General features: G+C 43.1%; 1 pseudogene; it reads left to right on the top strand.

The window, feature by feature from the left end:
* Nucleotides 1–7,339: 7,339 nt before the first annotated feature.
* Nucleotides 7,340–8,022, top strand: part of LOC105544391 — a 5,149-nt pseudogene continuing 4,466 nt past the window's right edge.

Genomic DNA, 8,022 nt, shown 5'->3' on the forward strand with positions numbered 1-8,022 from the left:
TTGCAGTGAGCTGAGATCCAGCCACAGCACTCCAGCCTGGGCAACAGAGCGAGACTCCATCTCAAAAAAAAAAAAAAAAAAGTATGTAATTTAGTACACTATATGAACTTATCCACATAGCAAGAGATTGGAAATATTAATAGAGAATTATTAATAATAATTTTAATTTTCTTTTTTATATTTCCTATATTTAAATAAATATGGCTGTGTGCAGTGGCTCATGCCTGTAATCCCAGCACTTTGGAAGACCCAGGCAGGCAGATCACCTGAGGTCAGGAGTTTGAGACCAGCCTGGCCAAGATGGTGAAACCTAGTATCTACTAAAAATACAAAAATTAATCAGGCGTGGTGGTGTGTGCCTGTAATCCCAGCTACTCAGGAGGCTGAGGCAGAAAAATCGCTTGAACCTAGGAGGCGGAGATTGTAGTGAGCTGAGAACCTACTATTACATTCCAGCCTGGGCAACAGAGGGAGACTCCATCTCCAAATAAATAAATAGGACCAGGGAAGGTGGCTCACGCCTGTAATCCCAGCACTTTGGGAGGCCAAGGCAGGAGGATCACTTGAGCTCAGGAGCTCAAGACCAGCCTTGTCAACATATCGAGACAAAAATAAAATATAAGAACAACTAACTGGGGGCGGTGTGCATGCCTGTAATCCCAGCTACTCGGGAGGTTGAGGTGGGAGGATCTCTTGAACAGAGGAGGTCAAGGCTGCAGTGAGCAGAGATTGTGCCACTGCACTCCAGCCTGGGGCAATGGAGCAAGACCCTATCTCAAAATAAAATAAAATAAAAATGTTTCAACTGGCTGGTCCACTAAGAATCATGAGACAGAGGCCAGGGGTGGTGGCTCATGCCTGTAATCCCAGCACTGTAGGAGGCTGAGGCAGGCGGATCACCTGAGGTCAGGAGTTTGAGACCAGCCTGGCCCACATGGCAAAACCCCATCTCTACTAAAAATACAAAAATTAACTGGGTGTGGTGTCACGCACCTATAATTACAGCTACTCGGGAGGCTGAGGTAGGAGAATTGCTTGAACCCGGAGGCAGAGGTGCAGTGAGCCAAAATTGTGCCACTGCACTCCAGCCTGGGAGACAGAGTGAGACTCCATCTCAAAAAAAAAAAAAAAGAAAGAATAATGAGACAGAATTATCTCTATTATCTCTGTTAACGTGGACGATCTTTAAAGCTTTTATTTGGGAAGTAAGAATTGCATGTCAATTTTTTTAAACACTTGGGGTCTTGCTTTTCCACCAAGACTGAAATGCAGTGGCGAAATAACTCACTCCAGCTGGAACTCCTGGGCTTGAGCAGTCCTGCTGCCTCAGCCTCCCAGAGTGCTGGTATTATAGGCATCAACCACCGTACTCAGCCTCACAATGTATTCTTAAATGATAAAAGATACCCAGCCGAGTGCAGTGACCTACGCCTGTAATCCCAGCACTTTGGGAGGCCAAGGCAGGCAGATCACCTGAGGTCAGGAGATCGAGACCATCCTGGCCAACGTGGTGAAACCCTGTCTCTACTAAAAATCCAAAAATTAACTGGGCGTGGTGGCACATGCCTGTAATCCCAGCTACTCAGGAAGCTGAGGCAAGAGAATCACTTGAACCAAGGAGTCTGAGGTTGCAGTGAGCCGAGATCATGCTACTGCATTCCAGCCTGGTGACAGAGCGAGACTCATCTCAAAAAAAAAAAAAAAGGGTTGGAATTTAATGTATGGCTACAACTAGCACAAGCCAAACTTTCCATTCTGTGTTTGTTTCCCAGGAATGGAGGTTTCAATGAGGTAGGCATAAGCATTTGTAAATGTAAAATATTAAAGTCTTACATGACATTGGGAGAGACAAGGACATACATTTCTATAAATAACTACATAAAGGCAGGCAACTGTGCAAAGCTGCATATGTTCAAGTGCCAAATGGGAAGTAGACAATGAGGCTGTAGGACTTGGGAGGAGGGAAGAGTACAGGGTAGGTTGGGGTGCCCAGAGATGCCTTCCAGGAGACTCGACTCAGGAGGCCTGGATGATCCTCCACAGAGTTTGAAGAACAGGCTAGTAAGGGAAAGCATTACGACAAAGTCATTTAGAAGCTTTGAACCTCTCCAAGACCCTGGCTCTTATTTACTTATTTACTTATTTTGAAACAGAGTCTCACTCTGTCGCCTAGGCTGGAGTACAGTGGTGCGATCTTGGCTCACTGCAACCTCTGCCTCCCAGATTCAAGCGACTCTCTTGCCTCAGCCTCCCAAGTAGCTGGGATTCCAGGCGCCTGCCACCACACCTGGCTAATTTTTGTATTTTTAGTAGAGACAGGGTTTCACTATGTTGTCCAGGCTGGTTTCAAACTCCTGACCTCAAGTGATCTGCCCACCTCAGCCTCCCAAAGTGCTGGGATTGCAGGCGTGAGCCACTGTGCCTGGCCAAGTCCCTGGCTCTTTTTGCTGCTTCCCGTTTTCCGTACTGAATGCAAAAATATATCTAGAAGTCACTCCAGGAAAAGCTAATGCAGTCTAAGTTGTCCCTGGGGGGGCATATTTTCTCTGGGAAGTGAATAGGTGAGGTTGAAGAGCAACCCTCCGCTTGTGATATCCTCCCAAAGCATGATGGGAAAGGACCAGACCCCCACATTTGGGGCTTTTCCAGTTCTTCTACCCTACTGCCCTACTCAAGAGATACTCAAATGGCAGGCACCAGCCTATTGTACTATTTTTTCTTCTGGGTAAAGCATGAGACCCTGGGTCTCTTTTTTCCTACTGTGGTGAATGGGAGAATGCAGACGAAAACCTGACTGTCTTTATCTCACGTCCCTTGGCCTAGATACATCCAGAAGTAGTCCATTCTTTTCTTTTTTTTCCCCTTCTCTTCTTGGCCCCTTTAGTTTGCCAAGTCAAATATCCTCCAAGTAAACATGAACTCCTTATCTCTCCCTCATGTTAAAAAAACAAAAACAAAAACCCAGAGCCTCTCCCCTTTTCTTATAATCATTCTCTTCACTCTTTTTTACCAGCTGGGTTCCAATGTGTACAACATCTTGCTGTCTGCATCTCAGGTAAAGTTAAGAAACGAAAGGAGAAAAAAGGGAACAAATATTTAATGATCTCTCCAATGTGTCAGAGTCCATCACATTAAGAACTTTGGTTCATTTAATCTTCACAGCAAAATGAGATTATTATTATTTTTCCAATTTGCAGATCAGGAAATAGAAATTAAAAGTTTAAATACCCTGTTCAAAGAGACACAGATGTTGAGAAAGCCAAGATTTAACCCAAGGGTCAGAAAGAAACCTGTGCCTTTCTCTTTACTCCAGATTTCTTTCAGTCCTTTTTTTTTTTTTAATTTTTATTATTTTTATAATAGAGACAGGGTCTTGCTATGTTGGCCAGGTTGGCCTTGAACTCCTGGCCTCAAGCAATCCTCCTGCTTCAGCCTCCCAAAGTGTTGGGATTATAGACATGAGCCACTGCACCCAGCCTCTTTCAATCCTAAGGATTTTACATTTTCACTATGTTCAGCCTACTTGTGTTTGTAAGGAGCCATCATTACTTTCTTTTATGGGATTACTTTGATGATTTTCAAGATCCTTTTAGAGGAGACTAAGCTAATAAATACTAATGCCAATACCTTGGCCGGGCACAGTGGCTCACACCTGTAATCCCAGCACTTTGGGAGGCCAAGGCCAGCCTGGCCACCATGGTGAAACCCCGCCTCTACTAAAAACACAAAGATTAGCTGGGAATGGTGGCACGCACCTGTAATCCCAGCTACTCAGGAGGCTGAGGCAGGAGAATTGCTTGAACCTGGGAGGCAGAGGTTGCAGTGAGCCAGGATCATGCTACTGCTGTCCAGCCTGGGCAACAGAGTGAGAGTCTGTCTCAAAAAACAAAACCAAAACAAACTTAAAAAAAAAAATACCAATACCTTAAATTTATGTAACACTTGACAGTTTACTTTTTGCCTTCTTTTTTCTTTTTTTTTTTTTTTTGAGATGGAGTTTCGCCCTTGTTGCCGAGGCTGGAGAGCAATGGCACAATCTCAGCCCACCACAACCTCCATCTCCTGGGTTCAAGCAATTCTCCTGCCTCAGCCTCCTGAGTAGCTGGGATTCGTGTGCCACCACTCCCAGCTAATTTTCATATTTTTAGTAGAAGTGGGGTTTCTCCATGTTGGTCAGGCTGGTCTCGAACTCCTGACCTAAAGTGATCTGCCCGCCTCGGCCTCCCAAAGCACTGGGATTATAGGCGTGAGCTGCCATGCCCGGCCTTCCTTATTTTTTCATTGTTTCCATGTTTTATTTTCTTTGGCCATGTCACTAGTAATACCTTATAGTTTTTCAATATATCCATATATTCTCTTATCTCATTCTCAGGAAAAACAAATTACATTGGCTTGTTTTTTAGTAGCTTTATTTTTTTTTGAAAGACTCATACATGCTTGTTGCAACTAAAATTAAGCAATATAGAAATTGTAAAAAAAAAAAAAAAAAAATCACCCTAAATCCTGCTACTCAGAGATAACCACTGTTAATATTTGAGTAAATATGTTTTTCATCTGTTTCTCCATTTGTATAATTTGACTAAATGGGATCATACTCTGCCATTCTAGGCTGCTTTTTTTCACTGAGAGTATACTGACAACAGCTTTCCACATCAGTAAATATATATTTATGTCATTATTTATATTTATTTTTATTTTGTTTGTTTATTTTCTGGTTTTTGTTTTTGAGGCAGGATCTTGGTCTTTCACCCAGGCTGGAGTGCAGTGGCACAATCACGGCTCACTGCAGCCTTGACCTCCTGGGCTCAAGCGATCCTCCCACCTCAGTCTCTAGAGCAGTTGGGAGTACAGGCACACTCCACCAAGCTCAGCTACTTTTTTAATTTTTTTGTAGAGATGAGATCTCACTATGTTGCTCAAACTGGTCTTTAACTCCTATGCTCAAACTGGTCTTTAACTCCTATGCTCAAACAATCCTCCTGCCTCAGCCTCCCAAAGTGCTAGGATTACAGGCATGGGCCACTGTACCCAGCTCCATTATTATTTTTAATGATTATATAGTATTCCAATTTAAGCATACGTTTCACTTGACCAGTGACCTATTGATGATGTTTGAGACTACTTCCAATTTTTGATTGTCATAAGAAATTATCAGCCCTAATTTAAAGATTAGGGAATCGAAGTTCTGAAAAAGCTAAATGACCCCCTTTTCAAAATCCAGGTCTAGAGCTAAGCTACTTGCGCCAAGCCCTAGATTTCTGACTCTTTTTTTTTTTTTTTTTAAAGACAGGGTCTCACTATGTTGCCTAGGCAGATCTTGAACTCCCGAGGTCAAGGTGTCCTGGCCCAGACTTCTTACTCAAAACAGTTCTCTTTCCAAATGAACTATAAGAATAGAAAGTTGGAATTCTTGACATATAATAGGAGTTGACATTCTTGGCATATAATATAGAATTAACAACAAAAAATGAGATGTTTTTAACTGTCCCATTTCTTTTTATTTCCTTTTTTAATCAGTCTACATCATGCTTTGATGCCCCATTTCTTTAAAAGTTAAGCATATGCTTACGATAAAACCCAGACATTCTGCTCCTATCTATTTACTCAAAATAAATGAAAGCATATGTCCATACAAATACTTGAACATCCATAGCAGGGTTTTTTTTTTTTTTTCTGAGATGGAGTCTTGCTCTGTTGTCCAGGCTGGAGTGCAGTGGCGCGATCTCAGTTCAGTGCAACCTCCGCCCCCTGGGTTCAAGCAGTTCTCTGCCTCAGCCTCCCAAGTATCTGGGACTACAGGCGTGTGCTACCGCACCTGGCTAATTTTTGTATTTTTAGTAGAGATGGGGTTTCACTATGTTGGCCAGGCTGATCTTGAACTCCTGACCTCAGGTGATCCGCCTGTCTTGGCCTCCCAAAGTGCTGGGATTACAGGCGTGAGCCATTGAGTCCGGCCCATTCATACCAGTTTTATTTGCAGTATTCAAGTAATGGAAACAACCTAAATGTTCATCAACAAGCAAATGGATAAACAAATTGTAATATGCCCATACAATGGAATACTACTCAGCAATCGAAAGGAGTAGACTATTGATAGGTACAGCAACATGGATGAATTTCAGAAACATATTGAGCAAAAAAAGCCAGACACAAAGGAATATACACTGTGTAATTCCACTTATTTGAAGTTCAAGAATAGGTAAAACTGAGCTATAGTGATGGAAAGTGACCCCAGTGGTGCCTGGAGTTGTAGGGGAGCTTGGAGGGGGCCCAGAGAATTGACTGAGAAGGGGCATGAGTGGATCTTTTGGGTTGGGTTAATGGAATTGTTCTATATCTGAATTGTGGTAACAGTTACATGGATATATGCATTTATCAAATCTCATCAAACTGTACACTTTTTTTTTTTTTTGAGACAGAGTCTTGCTCTGTCACCCAGGCTGGAGTGCAGTGTGTAATCTTGGTTCACTGAACCTCCACCTGCCCGGTTGAAGCAATTATCCAGGCTCAGCCTCCCAAGTAGCTGGGATTACAGGCGCACACCACCACACCCGGCTAATTTTTTTGTATTTTTAGTAGAGATGGGATTTTGCCATGTTGGCCAGGCTGGTCTAGAACTCCTGACTTCAAGTGATCCACCCACCTTTGCCTCCCAAAGTGCTAGGATTACAGGCATGAGCCACTACGCCCCGCCAAACTGTACACTTTAAATGGGTGAATATTATTGCATGTAAATTGTATTTCAACAAAGTGTTGTTTTTTAATTGGCCCTTTGGTTTTGTTACCATGAAGTATACTGCGTCTGGTAGAGACAAACATTTGGCATAAATGAAAAATGTCTGTGAATGAATAATTTTTTTTATATGTATATATATATGGGGTTTTTTTTAAGGATAAATGGCACTCATCTGGTCCTTTCCCAGTAATAGGAGTCACTTATCAGAAAAATAACTTGTCTGCTTGAGCTTGACCCTGAAAAGATGAGACACAGGTCGGCTCTACATACCGTGGGTAATGCTGCTCTGGCTGGACATGCGACAGCTGGCCGGGGTCCTCGGCAGTGGGCCCAGGCAGGCATCTGGGAAGGGAGAAAGAAGGGCTCAGCCCTCCCCTTAGCATACATTTTTCAAGGGCAGACCTGCCTAGGAGGGTCACATGTCTGATGCCTTTGCCAGGCCTCCAAACGTAGAAAAGCTGCAGGGTTCTATGAAAAATGAAGCCTTTGTGTCAAAAATAGACCTTCAAGGAGAAAATTAAAAAGCTGTTTCCTGAAGCTAGCAAAGGGGAGCTATCCTGGAAAGGAAAATGCCTGGAAAGCCAGTTTGAATTTTGAAGGGCCATGCTAACAAGTGATGACAACCCAGGGGCCTCCTTTCAGAGGGCCCGTAGAATTTCACTGAACTCATTTGCCTCCAATCTCCTCGAATCTCACACTGCAGAACTTCTGGGATACTTTAAAGTGAGTTTCTACAGAAAAGGAAAAATCAGCTGACTGTCAGGTGCTTAACTGGTTAGGAACATCAAAGATGCCTGCTTGAAAAAGAAAGCAAATCAAAACAAAACAGAAAGCCCTAAACAGGAATCACTAGAAAGCAACTCTTTGTAACTGATAATAGCAGCCTGCTGTAAAGGCATCCCCAAAAGTAAAATGTTCATTTCCTCCAAAAAGAGTGTGTGTGTGTGTCTGTGTGTGTGTCTCTGTGTGTCAGAGAGACAGAGACAGAATGAGATGGAAGAGGTCAAGAGTAGAGAGAATAAGTGAATATTTCCTTTCTCTCACCAGACCTGATGTGGCCAAAAGCTAAACAAGTCCATAATCAGCACACTGTTCATCTATCCTTGTGTGTATCCTTAAGCTAGTATCTCAAGAGTCTAATTCCCTAAATCTCAGTCACTTGGGAGCCGGTGGGTCTTGTTAAAAATGCCTATTCTTGGCCGGGCGTGGTGGCTGACATCTGTAATTCCAGTACTTTGGGAGGCTGAGGCAGGCAGATCACGAGGTCAGGAGATCGAGACCATCCT

The sequence above is a fragment of the Mandrillus leucophaeus genome, unplaced genomic scaffold (assembly GCF_000951045.1).
Source record: "Mandrillus leucophaeus isolate KB7577 unplaced genomic scaffold, Mleu.le_1.0 Scaffold3, whole genome shotgun sequence".
Lineage (NCBI taxonomy): Eukaryota > Metazoa > Chordata > Mammalia > Primates > Cercopithecidae > Mandrillus > Mandrillus leucophaeus.